This window comes from Mus pahari, chromosome 1, assembly GCF_900095145.1.
Source record: "Mus pahari chromosome 1, PAHARI_EIJ_v1.1, whole genome shotgun sequence".
Lineage (NCBI taxonomy): Eukaryota > Metazoa > Chordata > Mammalia > Rodentia > Muridae > Mus > Mus pahari.
Genome location: NC_034590.1, coordinates 60,739,231 through 60,759,768, shown reverse-complemented (window position 1 = coordinate 60,759,768; position 20,538 = coordinate 60,739,231).

The following is a 20,538-nucleotide window of genomic DNA, read 5'->3' as shown; positions in this document are numbered from 1 at the left end:
AGAAGTGACAATTCTTGTTTCATGGATTTGCATGGATTTGTTCTATATGTCATTATCAAGAGGTTTCTATGAACCTGGTAACCCAGTGGAATGCATTGATGAACCAGGGTGATGTGACCTTTGACCTTATGAATATAGGAAGAGAAAGGGATAAGGAGATGATTCTTTTGGTAATGTGAAGTGCACAGAGGACATCACAGCCTAGGGAATGCTCAGGAAGGGTACTGAACTTGCACTTGACAGAATTAAACAAAGAAGGCTTTCAGGGCTGGATTGGGAATGCCAAGGTATCCCTCACCTATAGGAGCAGTCATTCAACCAGCAGATGGCCATCAGGCCATGTTTAGGCTCCAGATACTAGTCTGTAAACTAATCTAATAGATTGTCTATCTGTCTATCTATCTATCTATCTATCTATCTATCTATCTATCTATCTATCTAGTTACCTACCTATTACTTAGCTATGCACTGCGTTGATTCTGTTCCTCTAGAGAATGCTGCCTAATTCATAGGGTATTTATCTAGGTTTTTCTTTTAAATGTTTGACTTAAAAGTACCTACCCCAAAACATTGGCATTTAAAGTATATAGAGAAAGAGGAAAAGTGAAAGACAAGGAGAAAGGGGGAGGGTAGGAGAGAGAGAGAGAGAGAGAGAGAGAGAGAGAGAGAGAGAGAGAGAATGTAATAGTGACTACCTCATAATGGTTCATAATGGAGCAACTTAGGGGTGGAAGTACACTCAAACCCTGAGAGTGAACTTTGGGAAAGATCAAGGCTTATACTAAGGCAAGGAGTAATCGATTGGTTGATTACTTCCTATTTGCTGGTAATATGCTGTGGGTTCCATACGCATTATCTCATTTAGTCCTCTAGGGACCCACGGGTATACCTATACTGAGATTATTCATGTCTCACTAGTGGGGGAAACTCAGTGATAGGACGTGCAAAGGTAATTATGGTTGGCTAAGGTCAAAGCAGACAGTATAGATCAACAGGCAGGAAGACGTCAGCATGGTATCATATACAGAACAATAGCGTGCTGCTACACCTGGTCTATTAAAAAAAAAATCATTGCTTTGCCAAGAAAACTCGTGGCAAACTTTCTTTTTGTTGCCTATTAGAACAGTTAATAAATATTTATTCAGAGAGTGAAGATAAGAAACATTTGAGGTGGAGGTGGTCACTAAATCAATCCCAATAATGGAATTGTTTTATTTCTGTCTTGAGGCACAGCACACAGGATGCAAGGCACCATCACCTACGGAGGTTCAGTCAGAATTCGGCCAATTTTCCCTGGGACAACAGAGTTTGTCCCTACAGCAGGGCCTGAGTTTGAAATTGTTTCTACGGGGGAACTAAAAACGTATCCCCTTTGCAATATATTTTTTTTTTTTTTTTATGTTTTAAAACTGCCTTTTTCCTTTCCAAATCTTAACACCTAGAAATTAAAGAACAATGTAAAAACTAGTAAATCTTTCCTTTAGACATTTGCCTGGAGAAAAAATGTATAGGATTAGGCTTCACATACTTCACTGCCCTCCCTCCGGGGTCCTTTACATGGTAATTAAAGCCTGAATATGTTCAATCAAAAGCCACCTCCAACAGGAGTCACTATAATCACAGGAATGCCCACTCCACATGTGAAGGTCAGAGGAAAAGCTTGGGTGCCAGTCCTTGAACTCCTCCTTGTTAGGGTCTTCTCTTGTCTCTGCCTCATATCTTGCCATGAAAATGCTGGAATTACGGATGTCTACTGCTGTGTCCAGGTTAGTGTAGGAACTGGGGGTCTGAGTGTGAGCCCTCATGCCTGCAGGGCAGATGTTTTAACCTGCTTTGTCTTCTCCACACCCCTATCATGGCTCTTCATCCCCAACCTGTCACTGGGGAAAGTCATGTAACAGCTGTGACTAGTTTGGTTACAAAATCCCTCTTATCTAATCTCTGAAGGGCCCCTGGTGCCGCCCAGAAATCCTTACTAATCCTGCTTGCTTTCTATCACATTTGCCAGGGCATCTTTCCCAAGTTTCTCCTTTTCTACCATGGTCGGGATCTTCCTCCTTGGAGGACTCAGTTTATTGACTTACTTCATCTCCTATGAAAAACCCTCCGGATCCTTCTTAGCCTGTGTAGGCTCCTTCTCCAGGATTTGTTGGGGTGCTTCTCCCATTCACCACCACCCCTGAAATACGCAGTTAGAGTGTGAGCTCAGATCTCTACATTCAAAACCACCTCAGTGTTCTTTCCACCACACCTCAGTCTGTTCCCATCAATGAGGACAGATGAGTTGGGTAGCACTGACTTGGTGTGATCCCTTCCCTCTTCCCTAACATCACAGCCATGCTGTATTTTAAGCATCTCTGACTCAGACCTCAGCTATTTCTCCGTCTTGATTGTGCGTGCCACACCTCTCAGGGCTGCGTCAGCTGCATATTACATTTGTGTCACGCTGACTTCTTTTTCAGATTACACACCCAGATAGGGAAAGAAGCAGATCTGAGATCAAAACCACCACCATGAGCCAATTCAACACCCGTCCCCCATACTTGTTTGCATTACCTAGTCAATTTCTAATCAATCTTTATAAATCTATGATGAAATACAATTTTTTAAGAACATTACTATTTTGAACATGCAGCTCAGCAATAACACTAAATATACTCATGTTATGCAACCATCAACCCTATCCAGCTCCACAACATTATTATACCCATATCTTCCTCCAAGCCCCTTACCACCCACACTATATTTCCCACCGCCATGAATCTGAGCCCTCCAAGCACTGCATATTGAGAGGTGTGCAGTGTGTATTCTTTCGTGCCTAGCTCATTTGACTCGGCTTTCTTGATGGTTCATCCATGCTGTGAAACTTTTCAGAGTCTGATTCATTTTTAAGGCTAAATGACCACTCATTGGTCCATAGACACGTGGGTTGCCTCTGCCTTTTGGATTTTGTAACAATGCTGTGAAGTTGAGTCCCTGCTTGGTTCCTTTAGGCGTACTCAGAAGTAAAGCTGCTTCACCCCATGGCAAGTGCATGTTTAATTTGGAGGTGGGGACTGCCACACTGTTCTCTATTTTGACAGTTGCTGTACTGGCTTACCTTGCCTCCAGCAAGTCATAAGGCTTCTCATTTCTTCACATCATCCCCAGAGGTTATCACTTGTTGTGCTGATCAGAGCCATCCTCGTGGGAGAATCTTACTGTGGTTTTGATTTATCTCTGCGAAGATTAGTGGTGCTGAGTACCTTCTGGGCATCTGAATACTTCTTTGGAAAGATAATCTACCCATGAAAGCAAGTCCTTTGCCCATTTTAACCAAGATAGTTGAGATTTTGTTGTTGTTGTTGAGTTGGGTTTTTGTTTTTGTTTTGGTCTTATTGTCCATGTCACTTTAAATAAGCATTTTCTTTCTTTCTTTCTTTCTTTCTTTCTTTCTTTCTTTCTTTCTTTCTTTCTTTTCTTTTCTTTCTCTTTTTGTTTTTTTGTTTTGTTTTGTTTTGTTTTTTTGTTTTTGGGTTTTTTTTTTGTTTTTGTTTTTGTTTTTTTGTCTTTTCAAGACAGGATTTCTCTGTACAGCCCTGGCTGTCCTGGAACTCACTTTGTAGACCAGGCTGGCCTCGAACTCAGAAATCCGCCTGTCTCTGCCTCCCAAGTGCTGGGATTAAAGGCATGCACTACCACGCCCGGCTATTTATTTACTTTCTTAAATTTCAAATTAGCCTACCAACTATTTTAGGAACTCAAAATCATATTAAATCTTACCACCTGGAAGAACAAAGGATGCCACTTCTACACTGTTCCTATAAGTAGCTCCAGGGTTCTGTGAGTAATAAATGAACACAGTAAGGGTCTAAGGGTTCAGCAGTGTTCTCTTGGCTTATTTGGGGTTCCAGTATCTGAAAGGCATTTCCTGGGTTTGATCTACTTTCCTGAGTAGCCCCATTCTGAGCTGACTCACTACGTTTCCTTTTTCTTTAACATCACCACATCTACTCGCCCACTGCCATGCCCATCTCATTCCTGTTCTTGACAGATGAAACAGGATCTGTATCCCACCTGGACTATAAATCAGATCCCCAAATCTGTCTTCCAAAACAGTCGTCATTTTTCTTTACACCAGCTAATATAAATAGCCACGTCTAACACCCATGAGAGCTTGTGCCCAGCTCTGCGATTCTGTGGAGTTGTCCAATGCTGAATGCTCCCAAGCCAGCTGTCAGTAAAGATCTACCACAGTATCTCCATTGCCTCTTAATCCTGTCCACTACTGGACTCGGGCCTCAAATGGATACTACGGCAATTGCATTTTATGCTATTTAGAGATCATTCCTTCATCTATCATCTATAGAGTCTAACTTCCTGCAGCATTTCCTAATCATTAAATAAGAGAGCCACTTTCTCAAAGCCCTCAACCTTGTGGTATCTCATTGCTATTATTTCTTCATCCTATTTCCAGTTGCATCCATGTAGGTTTTCTAGTGTTTCTCCTTTCCACAAAGCGACAGCATTGCTGTTAGTGTGCTAACTTCCAATATGTGGTCTTGATTTAATCATCTGGAAAATAAAATATTTAATCAAGCTTTATTTGTAGAGGATGTAGTTCACTCTCTAGCAACAGTACAGTGCATTCATCTGAATACTTGACAGTTATGATCCAGCATGGTGAATTATGTATTATTTACTAAAATATTTTATGACTATGGAGTGGAAATCTCTAGTTTCTTTGGAGACTCAGTTGTGTCATGTGATGTTTTTCTGGAAACTGTCTTATGAGTGGATGTTTTGCTGAGAACAGATACATGGTATTTGGGGGGGGAGCTGCATCTGGATAAAGGGCATGCGATGTTCTGCTGGAGCAGATGCTTGAGAGAACATGTGATGTTTGAAAGGATATAAGTATAACCCAACAGACAGTGGGCGACGCTGTGGCATTGGTTTGTCTTGCCACTCTATGCTGGTCTTCATTGGGCTTTGCTGATGCTCATTTTCCCTGATGCTGTGGAATTGGTTCCCCTTGCCTCCTTCACTGATCATCGTTTGTCATGACTTCATAGAGAGAAATGCACCAAAGAACTTCTCATGATATTCCAGTGGCTTCTTGCTGCCTGTGACTATTGGCAGAGACTTGCAGTTTCTACTGGACCCAAATTGTCGCTGATTCGTGAATGGTGTTTATGAGTGGATCAAGCTACCGTGGCTGATTCATGTGAACTGAAATGGTGATATCTTGACAACAAAGATTAGAATCAACCCCAAAGAACTATTTCTAAAAAAGTTCACATCCCTCTTGCACTATCCACTATCTTTGGTGAGTGGTGGGCTAAAATGGAGGTTGAAGTGTTTACCAATCCTAACTAAAGTAGTTTTTGAACAATCTAAGCCTACATGAATATGTACTATATGCACAATAACAACAAAACTCTCCTAGAGTCTTCCAGAGCTAGAACTATAATCAATAAGCAATTCCCAATTGGTCTGTTGTTCCTTACCCTTTCTCCTGGCCACCTTTTTTCTTATAATATCTCAATCCTGTGTTCTACCTTATACTAATTATGTAGGGTGAATATGTTTAAATATTCTAATTAATGTTTGTCCCCCAATCTCTCTCAAAACTGTTCAGTTTTCACAGATGCCTAGTGGTTACCCAGTATCTGTCCCTCTGACCACAGCCACACACCCTTCTCTCCCATTGAAAGTTTTCTTTAGTAGCCCTGGATTGTCCGCTCGTGGCCTGCTTTCATAATTTCTGTGTAGCTTCACCACACATGTGAATAGACTCTCTAAATCCATGACTTCCCTACTCTTTAGCTTTGTCACCTCTCGCCTCTTCACATGTGACTCTCAGGGTCACAGCACAGACTTTGTCTCTGACGGTGACTCCACCCTCATCTCAAACATTCCACTCCCCGATGAGCATCATTAGAGCTTCCAGTCCGTGGACCCTATCACTTCTACTTACTATACCTCACCTCTGACCTCACATTCTTCCTCAAACATTTAAAGCCTTTCACTGCAATTAAGTTTGACTCTTATCTCCCTGTCCCATCCCCACCTCCTCCCCCATTGTTAATACAAGAACTTCAGTGTTCCTTGAGCCAGCTCACTGCTCTTTCTGGCCTATGTTCAAGCAGTTCAAGACTCTTGGGGTGATGGAGAGAGCCTAAAACTAAGGTGATTGGTTTCTTTCTAAATATATGCCCACAAACCTAATCCATTTCCTAATCCACAGTAGGGATTGCATTGATAATATTTCTAGCTCTGGAAGACTCTAGGAGAATTTTGTTGTTATTATTAGGCATATAGTAGGCTTAAATTTTTCAAAGTCTATTTTAATAATATTCATATGGGATTAAAATTTTCAAAATTTTCTACTTTAATAAGAGTTCTTAAACATTTTAATCTTTTAAAATTTGTGCCCACAGTCTACTCCATTTCCAGCCACACTAAGTCAAACCCTGCCCAGGAAACCTACCAAACTTTCTCAGAAAATTCATTTCTCACTCAACTACCAACCTTTTTCCTTCCATCTTAAACTTCCCGTATCTATCTGTATCCCTTCTTTCCATTCAGGCAAAGTCCTGGAGTCACACACTTTACTGAGCAAATGTGGGTTATCAGCGCTGGCCTCCTCAGGTCCTCTCCACTGGAATGTGCACACTTCTTCCTGTTTCGTTTGTTTGTTTTTCCTAAAGTGGAAGAAATACAGCTTTCCACCAGTGGTTAACCCTTTTACTCATGGTCTTTGTTTTGTTCCCTCTGGCTTGCTTAGAAAATGTGTTTTGTTTGTTTGTTTTCATTATGCCAGAATACTGTGTGTTTGCAGGGCTTAGTGTATAGTGTACGAATTCATGGTCCCCATTTCTTCCCCTTTGCTGGTGTCCCAAACTAGGTCTTTAGCTGAGTGTGTGTGTGTGTGTGTGTGTGTGTGTGTGTGTGTGTGTGTATGTATGTATTAAATAGAACTTCAATGCCTAATGTTTATAACAGGATGTTAAAAATCATTCCTGGAAGTGGAAGTAATGCTTAAAAGCACATACTTAATCATCATGTTGAATAAATGGATTCTAAAAATAAGTATTGTTCTTCAAATGCATTATCACAATCACTGTGACTATCTTACAAAGCATTACTATAATTATTTGCATTTGGAGAATGAAGTTTAGAAGGGATATTTCATCAAGAGACATATAACTAGCATAGATGACATTCATCTTTTCAGGTGCCCATAAAAATGCTGTGGCCTGGGTGTCTGAAAAAATAATATTTTACTTTTTATAGTGATATTTAGAAGGTCAAGATAAAGTCTAATCCATTTCCAGTACAGACCTTTCTACTGACTTGAGATGGCTAACTTCTCACTGTGTTCTCACACAGCCTTGTGTGTGTGTGTGTGTGTGCGCGCGCGCGTGCGCGCGCGCACAAAGGGAAAGACAGGAATAATCTGTCTAATGTCTCTTACCGAAAGAACACTGGGATATGAATCATGTAACTTATTCATGCCCTCATCCTCATAACTTAATTTAACATTAGTTACATCCTTAGAGGAGCCATTTCCAAATACAGCACAGTAGAAGTAGAGTGTCAATCATAAATTATTGGAGATGAAGGACACTTTTATTAGTCCATATCACCCACAGAGTCAGGATGCAAATTCAGGTGTGTCTAAATCTATAGCTAGTACTAACTCACACGGTTTTATGAGATTCCATGTCCCTAGCACTACCCCGAGCCTCAAGGTCTCAGTAGTGACAGTTACTTATTTGCTTCTCTCCTGGTGCATACTTTCAGTGGAGTGAGGAATTAAGATACAAAGCCTGGCTTACCTTTCTGTACCTTTATAATCCAATAAATTCACTACAAATGTACCTCAGCTTCCCCCGCAATAAAATATAAGCAATAGCACAAGGTACTTCTAGAACCCTTTCAGGCTGTGACAGAGCAATGTTGGGGTAACTGCACAGAATGCTTTGGAGCAAAAACATTGCACAATTCCCATTTTGTTGGCATGAGTATTTTCCCATGGAGCATTAGCAGCTGTGTGGAGAGAGGTGGGGAATGCTACCTCAACACCAGCCTGAAAGAAAGGCCCCAATGTGGCCATATTCCACGTTATTCTCATCTTGCCCCCAGTTGAAGCGTTAGATTTTTTTCTGATTGAATGAAATCTTTTGTTCTTTGATTTTGCTCATTTGTGCTACCTATGAGCAGGGAGACATTCCCCTGAAAAGATTGTCCCAACACTCCCGCCTAACCCCACAGAGCTAGACACCATTCTGTCTGGACATTCTCAGGAATGGAATTTGTCCACTTCTGATCAATCAATGGACAGCTGAAAATACAAATAGCAACAACGAAACATTGTTGTAACCACCACCTAGGTATTGATACCTTCATGTTCTATGGTAACTATGCTTCTCCTGGAGCAGAACAAATGGCCATTTGAACTGGCTATTTTTGTGTCAACTTGACACAGCTGGAGTTATCACAGAGAAAGGAGCTTCAGTTGGGGAAATGCCCCCATGAGATCCAGCTGTGGGGCATTTTCTCAATTATTTATCAAAGGGGAGAGGCTCCAGCTCTGACTAAGGTCTATGAGTCAAACTTGCTTTGATGCTTGAAACACCTTTGTCCTTTCTTCCTGTTTTCTTTTGTGATGAATCTTGGTATTCAGAGTTGAGGGGGGAAAACAAATAGAAATTATGAACTTGAGCCTATATAGAAATTAAACTACTGAATGGTGGGAAAGAAGAGACTGCATTACCTGCTTACCTCTCAGTCCACACAACCACCAACTCAGTAGAGTGCTGGCATTGGGGTTCCAAGCCATCTCTGTCCCCTGTCCCCTCTTGCCTCTGTCCTCTAGAACTGACAGGCACAGACACAGAAGTGGGAAAGGGAGGTGCCGCTTTGGCACTGGACTGGACGTGGTTTCCTGGGTTTTCTAATGCTAGCTATTATCTATCTATCCAATTTTTAATTTTTTGAGTGGAGCATATTCAACAGAGGATTGGAATTTTTTGTTTCCTGGGTTTGGCTCCTAAATTCTCTGCCCAGATTTATTTTTCCTGTGAAAGGAGAGCTGGAAACATTTCAAAGTATGTTTTAAAGGAATTGTCTGAGCTCTCTAAAGATCTGGGATGGGTAAAATGGGTATGCATTCTTCTGCATCTCATCTCCCATCCTATCAGTAACCAAAGGGGCAGTCTCCACCTGTGTGGTCCTACAGAGGGCTCACATATAGCCCACTCCCAGTAAAGTCACTTCAGAGGGACTTTCTCATGTTCTACCACTCTCCCTTTCTGTCCCTCCCTCTCTCCCTCACTCCCTCTCTCCCTCCCTCCCTCCTTCCTTCTACTCTCATTCATGTTGTCTCTTGCTCAAAAAAAAAAATTGTTTCTGGGCCCATCTACATGTCAGGCATAATAGCAGCTGTGGGTCATCAAACTCAAGCTCCTTTCCTTGGTCTCTCCTTTTAAATTACTGGACAGAAACATTGTAATGAATGAAAGAAGCATAGATCTCAAATCATCTATCTCTTCTGCATGTCCGCAGACTTCCCAGTGCCTAGTTAGTAAGCTGCATAATTGAGGGAGAAGTGATCCCCTCTCTACCATTTACCAGGATGCTCATTGACATCCATGTTTGTTTTAGGACTCTTCTGAAAGCAGTGAAGGTCCCGATGCTTCTAGGCTTTGCCAACGTTGTAATATATTACAGCTAGCTACAGCCTCTTAGGAGATGTGAGTATAGGACCTGCTTACTGTATCGAGATGCCCAGTCCTGGCTAGACTGGTGCTAATGAATGCACATCCACGTAGCCAAGAGCAAGAGATTCACCTCATAGAATGATTGCTTAACCAAAGAAAATGTCACAGTATTCTCTGCAACAGGTAAGGACCCCTGGTGTACTTACATGCTTTGTAGAATGCCAATGTAGCATTTAGGCGTTGCGTGCACTGTTTGATCCAGCTGATGGCTCTTGCTATGACTTGAACCATTATCCCATTTCAAACAGAATCCATTTCAGAAATGACTTAAAGGAGGAAAGGCATACTTTGGCTCATGGCTTCAGAGGGTTGCAATGTAGGCAGGCATAGGGGAGTGGCACAGGTCAGGATGGTAGGCAGTGCCTATTCATACAGGAAACAACAGGCAGGAGCAGGAACTTAGGTGGGGGGAGGGGTTAGCAAAACCAAAACCAGAACAACAAAAAGCAAAACACCCACAATTTAAAGACCTGCTCCTCATGCATAATGTGCATGCAGAAGTCAGAGGATGGACTTGGGTGCTTGTCCTCAGTCGCCTTCCTACAGCCTTTGTTTGAGACAGGGTCTCTCACTGACCCGGAACAATTCCATATAAGCCAGTCTAGTTGGCCCATTAGCTTCCAGAGATCTTCCTGTCTCTGTCTCCAGTCTCTCCATTGCCGGGATTGCAGGCCTGGGCCTCCCTTTCCACATGGGTTCTGGACTCTGAAATCAGGTTCCCATGCTTTGATAGGTGAGTGCTTTACTAACTGAACTATGTCCCCAGGTCTAAGAATTCCAGGTCTTTAATATGTTGTTTGAATCCTGGCATCTTACAGTTTTGATGTTATTGTGAAATTATATTAATAAATAAAGTTACCTCTTTTGAGGGACAAATTTGGATTGAGTTTTTACCAATTCCACAGCAAGATCTCTAACTTCCTCTCTCTACCAAGAGGCTTCCAAGTCAGTTACCAAAAGCTGTAGTTTCTCCCTCCAAGACATCTCAAACCCAACTTGCCATGTCCATCTCGATCTAATCGAGGTTCACAAAGCACTTGTTTGAATGTTCAAAATCTTAGTCTCTCCGCTTTCTCTTCCTCTCCTCCTATCTCCCTACTCAAAAGCTGCCTGCGTGATCCTCAGAAAGCACGGGTGTAATAATCAAGGTATTTCTGCTTCATTACAATGTCTCACAGACAGAATCAAGTTCAGCTTCTTTGGTCTGACCCTCCATGCCCTCTGTAGTCTAGCTGTGGTCTCTACCTTTTCCACTTCTGGTTTCTGCTACCTCACATGGCTTATGCTCAAGGATTAGGGATTCTTATTCTTATTCTTATTCAAATCCTTGGAGCAAGTGTGATGCAAATCTCAACTAAACTTGCTATCACCCAGCTTGGATCTTCCAGTTTCCAGGTCAAGTGATATCTTGCCCATTTGAAGTTGAAGTCTTCCCTGACACATGACGAGCGGCAGCATCTGCAGTCTCTGAACACGTCCATTGCTGTGTTGCTTCAGACCAATGACTTTACGCATTACTTCCTCTTCTCTTTACATGTTGTCATAGCTTTAGCTGTATACACCTGCCTTCTAGAAATCTTCCCCACTAGGCAGTCACTCTTCTGCCATAGCTCTATTCAGACTTCCATTGTATATATTCGTCACTCCTGCCACAGCACTATTTCAGACTCCCATTGTATATATTCCCTCTCTTCCTAGCTAACATTTTATACACAGTTATCTAATTGGTATAAGTGAAAAACTGAGTAGGTTTTTTAACAATTTTGTTCTTTTAGTCAAGGTCATTTTATATAACCCAGGCTGGCCTTAAGGTTGTGGTCCTTTTATTTTAGACTTCTAAGTGCTCGGTTTATAGGCATGTGTCACTGTACCTAGTTTATTGTTTTTAAAATTAATTTTTGAAGACCACCAATAAATACATAGCTAAATAAATAAGTAAATAAACAAACCTTCCCTATTCATCTACACTAACATGAAATAGACCTACTGAAGTTCATGAGGTTGCCAGAAAATTGGCATTCTCAGGTACTACTATAAATTTCATGTTCCCTATATTTTGCACTATAAGTTTTCCTTCATAAGACTAAAAGTTAGGCAACTTTTTTTGACAAATCTCTTACAAGCTCTAAATGATTATTGCTGAGCTCAGGAAGCACATATAAGTGTAATTGAGAAAGCTGAGTCATGCCAACAGGAGGAAGAACATGTACTCATGTAGTGAGCAACATCTTACCAACTGTTACCACAGAGATGACTTCACTGCTGTCTCAAACAACCCTGTTAGATCAACAGAGTAGGCCTCATCAGTACTGTTCAACCAGTGTGGAAAACATAGCACGTAAGAGGGCCTAAGCAGTTAGCAAGATTCCATATGGAGATACTGGACAGGACTAGTCCTAAAACTCAATATTTCTGGCCCTACCTCAAGCTCTTTCAGTTGTCCCCGACACTTGCTACCTTGAGCTAATACAGGTGACTTCATTCCTTACCAGTCATTGATTTACCAAGAGCCATATAAACACTGGGTTCCAGCCTTCGTAGTGTAAGGAGTGGAATACAGAATAGTATGATTTTTCTTATTTCCAACTACCCTTCCTTTCTACTTCTCCTAGATGTAATTGTATAAGGTCTTTGTTTCTCTTCCTTCCCTCAAAACTGTGGGTAGAGTCAAGACAGATGAGAGACAAGTCCAGGTAGGCAAAACCAAAGACTAGAGTTCCCTTCCCCTGGAGCCACCCTGTTCTTGAATTTCTTGATATGAAAGATAATTTATTTCTACATTACTGTTAGGCCTTCAAGTCTCTCTTGTGTAGAGGCATCACAACAGATACAGCATGGAACTGTGATTCTTGATTACCAGTCTCCTTTCTAACACTCCGAATTGGGGATCCTATTGTTTGGGGTTTGGGATTCTTCACACTAAAAAGAAGGGCATGAGTTTGATTTTGCTCAGCATATCTGGCAAATGCAGCAAGGAGCAAAGATCACTTGGTGCATGGGGGGTTATAAACACCCTTCATTGGTATTCCAACTATATCGACGCTACACTTTTGCAAAATACTCTTTAGACCATAACTTTACACAAAACATTTTTTTATTGGTTCCCTTATCCTTTCTCCTCTTGTCAGAGAGGAATTGGGTAAATCAAAGACAAATTCTTAGATCAAAAATACAAACCTCTGAATGAACTTCGTTTCCCTAAAGCTCAGAGATCATTGGGCAGGGCTGGGCAGCGGATAAAAGGCTTTGATAATAAAACTCTGCATTGGAGGTGGGATTGGAGGGCTGCTATGAAGACGAGAATTTGCCTTGAAGTCAGCAATGAGTTCTTCAAAGAATAGCCTAGCAAATCAAAGACTTGTCGTTTATTTGTTTTTAATTTTCTTGCAGAAAGGTTTTTAAGGATTTAGTAGTGCAATTTTATTGCCTTATAAAGAAGATGGAGGGGGTGGGGGAAAGAGCTGCCATCTCTTGTCTTGAAAAACAGGCTAGCTTAGATCATCTGACTTCACCAGTCATCTGTTGAGAAGTCGGAGCTCGTTATCCTTTCAGGATGAGTTCCAAGACACCCAGTAAATGCCAGGAAACCCAGATACTACCAGTTCCCTTGTATACACACTCTATCTCTTTTTTATTGTATGTACATGACTACCATAAAGTTTATTCTATGAATTAGACAGAGAAAGCGAATAATAAAAGTTAATCAAATAGTTCAGTTATAGCAATAATCTATATGAATAGGGCTTGCACTTTCTCTCAAGCTATCTTTCTGAATGTTCACCTTTTCATTTAAGGGGAGTGCTTTACAGCTTCTCTTGGTTGTACCTACATTACCAGTTTACTCTTCTTGCATATTGGTACCAGACCATTATTGTTCATTTGTTGCAGACCGTTATTAATTAAATAAGGGTTATTTGAATGCAATTGCTAGGATCCTGAAGCCGTTATCCTGATAACTGGGGTGATATTCAGTGATTTGGTGATTGGGAGCACATATGGGTACACTGGACAAAGAAATGACCCGTGTTCCAGGGACAGTGGCATGGCCCAGCACAAGATTTCATCAGACTACACTAAAATAGTGAGCCATTTAAAATGTAGATGTTGCTTATTTCTATGATTTCTATGTAATATTTTCAGACTTTAGTGAACTACGAATAACTTAAACTGCAGAGAATGATAGCTTGGCTAAAAGAAGCCATTTTACACAGTGATGCTATCAAAGTAGCTTACGTATTTTTCATTTTTACATAAAACAACAATAACAAAAAAATCATATCACCAAGGATAGTACCACATTAATAGAATCATGTACGTATACATACATGTATACATATACATGCATACATACATACATACGTACACACACATAAATATTATCTTTTTACATCCTGACCACAGTTTCCCCTCTCTCTTCTCCTTCTATCCCTCTGCCCACCTCCCCTCTCCACCCTCCATCCATTTCTCCTTTGTGATAAGAAAGGAGCAGGCCTCCCATGAACATCAGTCAGCCCTGCTATATCCAGCTGCAGTAAGACTAGTCACCTCCTCTCCTATAAAGGCTAGATGAAGCAACCCGGCATGAGGAAAGGGTCCCAAAGGCAGACAACAGAGTCAGAGACAGCTCGGCTCCCACTGTTAGGAGTCCCACCTGAAGACCAAGCTATACAGCTGTAACATGGGTCTAGGTCAGTCCCATGCAGGATCCCTGGTTGGCAGTCCAATCTCTGTGAGCTCCTATCAGCCGGGTTAGTTTATTTTGTGGGTTTTCTTGTGGTGTCCTTGACTCTTCTGTCTCCTATAATCCTTCCTCCCCCAAGAACCCATTTCTATTATCAGCATAAATCAGAAAACCCCAGCTGCCCGCTCTCCCTCTCTGGAAGAGGAACCTTCTGCTCATCTGTAGAGGATGCCTCACTCTGAGCATGCGTAGTTGTTGGACCAGAGCTCTAGGCATCCTTGAGAAAAGAAACAAAATGCTTGACTCTTGAAGGAAAAGCAACAGAACCCAGGATCCAGGCCACCAGGGAAGCACGAGGCTTGTGCCCACCGTGACCATGGAGTTACATGTTAACAGTTGTGGTTTAGGTCGTGATTTCCTGGTGGGCAAGGACAGTAATCTGAGTAACTACTTCCAGATCTCACTGATTCTAGGAGATAAATGCCCTCACTAATTTTAGTATACTGGAAACCCGGATAAGAAAGTCGCCCCTCCTTGAAGGAAGTTCCTACCGCCAGCTGCTGGTGTCAATACTAGAATCTCCTGGCAGGGTGACCTTCAATGACTCTGCCTTATGAGAGGATTCTCAGAACTGACACCCTCCCGGAGCCCAGGGACAGAGAGCTGCAGGAGTGGCCTGCCTGCCTGCCTTCCTATGGTAAGTTCCCGGCTCCCAGGAAGGAGCTTCTCCCTGAACCAGGGCAGCCGCCCCAGAGGGACCTCTCGCCCGCCCACCCGCCTGCCTGCCAGCCAGCCCACCAGCCCGTTAGCCTGGAGAACAGCTCTTCCAGTGTTCTTCAGGGCTTTGACATGAAAATAACACTACTGATTACTCCTGCAATTTTGCTAATCCAAGTGCCCAGGGCAACAGGAACCAGGTGCCGGCAGATTGAAATAAAGCAGCTTACATCTCCGAGCAAGAAGCACATCGCTTCTGGAGACAGAAACTTTCCTCTTGGCCTCTGGTGGGCCGTGTTTAACACACTTTCAAAATGGGACCTAGCTACACCACTCCTGGGCGTACACCAGAAAGACTCTAACTTCAGAGATGCTAACAACACGCTTGTTACTCGGCTATTCACAATGACTAAGACTTGGAGCCAGTCCAGATGTCCATCAGCAGATAGTGAATTGATAATGAATGTATGATACGTGTAAACAATGAAATTTTACATATCCGTGGAGAAAAAAATGAAATCATAAAAATTTCAGGAAAATGGATGGTTCTGGAAATGATTAAGAGAGGGGACTCAGAAAAACAATGCATATTATCTCTTATATGTGACTCCAGCTATTAATGCTTTTCATAGATGTATGGCATTAAATTTTATATAAAATAAGCATATAAATATAAATATATATATGAGAGTAGTTGTGGTTATTGGCCCTGAAAGTAGGAAAAGGACTGCAAAGGGGGAAAGTGAGGTTTTGAAGGATGTGCTGGTTAAAGGAAAGCAGAAAGGCAGCTGAGGGGTAGGAAGGGGCAGAGGCTACTGAGAAGAAGCAGGAGGACGAATAACAACAGCAATCTTCAAAAATGCTGTAGAGGAGCCTCATACCTGTGTGTAAATATACACACCAAGTTCCACACAGGACGGAACAGTGACGTTCACAGGGTTGGTGTGGAGGATTAAAAGTGTAACTGATGGCCGCTACTTCCTGTCATGGCTCTGGGTGCTCAGAGCAAGCTGACTGCTCAGCAATCCTTACCTCCACAGACACAAAGGAAAACCCAGAGGCCTCCGATTGTCTAAGAAGAGCAGGGACAGTCCCACGTTCAGTTTGTTGCTGTCTATGCCAAGGTCAGATTGACTAAAGACTCCAGACAAAACAGCCAAACACTCCCTGCTCCCTCTCTTTAAAATATCTCCCTGTCCCTTGCTCTATGGCCTCCGTTACCAGTGACACTGATCATTTGTCTCTGTGCTGAGTATACAAGGGTGGACAGTATGACATGATGTCTCCCTCTGTTAGCCTTTAGATAACACTTATTCATAGAAGTTTTTATAACAGTAAAAATAATGAGTAGCTAAAATGGAGAATCAGTCATTGTTCAATAGGCTAATGTTTTATGTGTTTGCTAATTTAATTAATATTGACCTATGAGGTAGGTACTGGTCATAACCTGGCTTGGCTCTTAATGTGATGGATACTCAGATGGTGTCTCTCCCATGTGTTATCTACCCTTCGGGGTCCCTGGCTCCATGCCTTAGAGGCAGCTGGACTGACCGCCTTGCAAGCTCATGCTGGTAGATCCGGGATATCAGAGGATGACGGGGCTTTGTTGGGGGCACTTCTGTCTGTCCCTTCTTTCCTGAGGAACGGTTTCTCCCAGTAGCTGCACCTCTTTGCGGACTTGGCAATAATTTCAGGCAGGCTTCCCTCTCTAATAAGCGTGTTCTCCTGACATTTTGTCTCTTCTCCCAACCCCCAGCCTAATGACGGCATAGAATTCTGGGTGGCTCTTGTTTCACTCCTCAATCTTCTTCTTACCTCTACCAGACGGCACTTTGTTAGAGTCTCTTCATTTGAGCCCTTCTAGGATGAACTGTGTTCCTGCCGAGTTCCTGACTGCTATGCCCAATTAAAATAATGTGCAGCAGAGATGCAAATTCTAGATGCCAACCCAATATTTAACAGCAGAAAAGTAGGAATGTAAGATGATCATAAAAGAAATTAAAAAGCCATGAGAAAGTTGTAGAAAATCACTACAAGAAATCATAAGCTGATAAGCAATATTTTTTAGAGAATGGACAGTTTGTGCCAGGCCTTCAAAAACTGGTTAGAACATAGACACAGGATTCGGAATAGTGTTTCAAATATGGCCAGGAACAGAGGGGGCAAAAGTGCTGGCCACATCTTAGAACAGAAGTGGCTCAGTCTCATAAGTAGAGTACACTTAGAAATGATATTTTCCAAATGTCCTTCTTTAGAACCTTACTGGCCTATAAAACATTACTATCATGTTGAAAAACATTAAAAATTTCCCAATCAAGTAAGATTGAGTACCTTCTAATAAATGAACTGAACAAGATTGATTTATTCAGAACTTCTCAGAGCACTTAGGATGCTAATAAGCACATCAAATTAACCTTTAGTTTCAAAGATAATCTGCTAATACCTTTAAGAAATATGGGGGAGGTGATATTTTTAAAAATGCACATTTTTCCCAATAGGATTCTATGTGGTTCTTCCTGGTAGAGCACTTCAGAACAGAATGGGGCACCCAAATTCAGAGGCTCCCTGAAAATGTTCTCACGACTTCATTGGGATGCCTCAAGTCATGGACAAATGACATTTAGAATGCAACCATATAGAAGAGGAAGTTAAATTTATCACCTGGGTATGACTTGGAAGAAAGCAGTGCTGATCAGAAAGTTGAAACAGAGGTTTGGACTCATTTGTATATTGGACAATATTAGAACTCAGCGGTAAAACATCACATAAGTCCTGTCCTGCTCAGCATGGTTAGCCATTCTACTGCTTTTAGCTAATTAAAATGTTATGTTTTAATCTATCTAATAACTGCTTATATACAAACTGGTTGAGCCTTTACAAGGAGCTCTTGGCTCTGCTGTAGAGGAAGAGGCTACAGACTACAGAGGAAATCAAGATGGAGTTCCTGTTCGGGGCGGGGGTGGGTGGGTGGGTGTGCTCTGAGCCACTTCAACTTCAACATGCAAAGACACACAACCAGAGATACTATTTTCATATAGTTCCCTGAGAGCAAAGAATGATCCGAAACACCCAGTGCCCGAGGGTTTGGAAGCCTTCAGAGATGAGTCGGTGTCTGAGCTTGAAGGGTGAGTAGGATTTGCCAGACAGAAAAGCTGTCTCATGAAAGGCATTGAATTCAAGCATCCAGACGCCATACGTAACCACATAAAAGCTTCTTGTAAGAGAGAAAAGAGACACCAGTATTTGTGGATAAATATAACCAGAAATTGAAAACAAAACAATTTTCTAAAAAAAAAAAAAGTTTTCTAATTTGAGAGAATTTTTTTTGTAATGTCAAAAATCTTTGATTTCTCTTTTGTTCTTGATGATTCAATTCTTTATAGACTTAGGGAACACCAGAGAAACCCAGTGTTAGCCTCTGGAGACTTTTCAAATTTGACCAAAGAAAATGAGAAACACATAGTTATTTTTGAAGTGTTTCTAATTTTTCAGTTTAGAAGAATGCCCTCAGTATACAGGAAATGGCCAGCACCAGCGTTGGTTTCCCTCCTGGCCGTTGTAGCTTGATCTTCTCTTCACAATAGGGTAAGAGTAAGGCTTTCCCTTGCCATGCAGCTTCTGCCTGTCACCGAGTCCCACAAGTGCCACTGTGAGGCTCTAATAATATCTAATATTAGGCATATGCTACATTTATAGTTTATACCTTCTCTTAGTTGTATCAGTGAGATGGTGGCATTTAGTTTTAAATGCTTATCCTGCATAATCTCTAGCAAATCTAGGATTTTTTTTTTGGTTTTTTGTTTTTTTTTTTTTGTTTTTCGAGACAGGGTTTCTCTGTATAGCTCTGGCTGTCCTGGTACTCACTTGGTAGACCAGGCTGGCCTCAAACTCAGAAATCCGCCTGCCTCTGCCTCCCGAGTGCTGGGATTAAAGGCCTGCGCCACCAGGCCCGGCTTAGGATTTTTTTAAGTTTTGCTTGATTAGATGCTCGGAAGACTTTATATTTTTAATGTTTCATCTTGTCAGTTTTTTTTTATTTAATTATGGAATCTGTTGTGCTCTTTTTTTTTTTTAACAACATAAGGTTTTAAATATAACATTGTAAGAAACAAGAAACTTCTGCCCTTAAGACACTAATAAATGTAAGCATAAAGGCCTGTGGTTTAACAGGTATTTGTTGATTAAATAAATCGGTGTTGCCTTAGAGAAGATTAAAGGAAGAGGCATGAAGGGGAAACTTAAATCTATAATTTTTCCTAAATTCAATACTAAAAGAAGCCTTCTTACTTATAGACCACAGTAATAAAAACATCTGAGGACTGAGTGGCAACTTGAACTAATTTATTCTTAGAATTTTTGGATTAAGTGTGTAGCATTGATAGCATTTGATTCATTCATTCAATAACTTTTAGAATGTTTAATGAATACTCATAATAGCAATAATAATGATTATTAATAACCATAGCTGATAGAAATATAGAGCGTATTTAATGCTGAGTGCTGTCTATTGATGACATCCTTAAACAGCCCTTGGTTAGCCACAAGCACAGATTTGAGAAGTGAAGCACAGAGAGTCACATCTTCTGCTAACTCAACAGCCTGACTCTAGGGCTCCACGTTCTTCTATGGCTTAGGTTCCCACAGTAAACCCTGTGGAGGCCTAAAAATTTAAAACAAGAAATGCCGGGCTTCCCTGTCCCCCAAAATGTCACAGACTCGGACTCTAAAAAGGCATCACCAGGAGTTCTGACTGCAGGTGAGAAAGCGAGGACAGTGAGCAAGCAAAGTCCAAGCAAGGTGTTTTACCGGAGGGCACACCTCCTTTACGGCTCAGAGAGGTTTCATCCCCACCCCACCCCCATCTGCTTCCTTATCTCTCATTCTAGCCTTCTCATTCACTATGAAGAGCTGACAACGCCCACTCACTGAGCAAACTAATAGCTCACAGAGCACTTTGTGAGAGTCACCGAAGTAGTAAGGAAGAGCCTGGAAATGATTATTTCAATTATGTTTAAATCTTGCATCAAAGCATAAACATTGCCCGTGTTTGTCGGCAGTGTGTGATATTTCAATATACACATATACCGTGGAGTGCTTTAGCCAGGACAGATCTCTTCTGAAGTAATCTGACTGATAACTCCCGAACTGACTAGCTTGCTGACGCCGTGGATGGATCTTGGCCTCATATAAAAATAAACCCTAAGTTAAATGTCACAGTTCAGAGCCGGCGTTGGGTCCAGTTTCCTGTTATCACTTGGTTCCATTTCACCGGCAGATGAGAGGTTCTTTAACAAGTCTGGTCAGCGCCTGCACAACTGGAGAAAGGTAGCAGGTGCTCTCGAGAGGACAGAGAAGGTTGGAAGGACAGCTGCG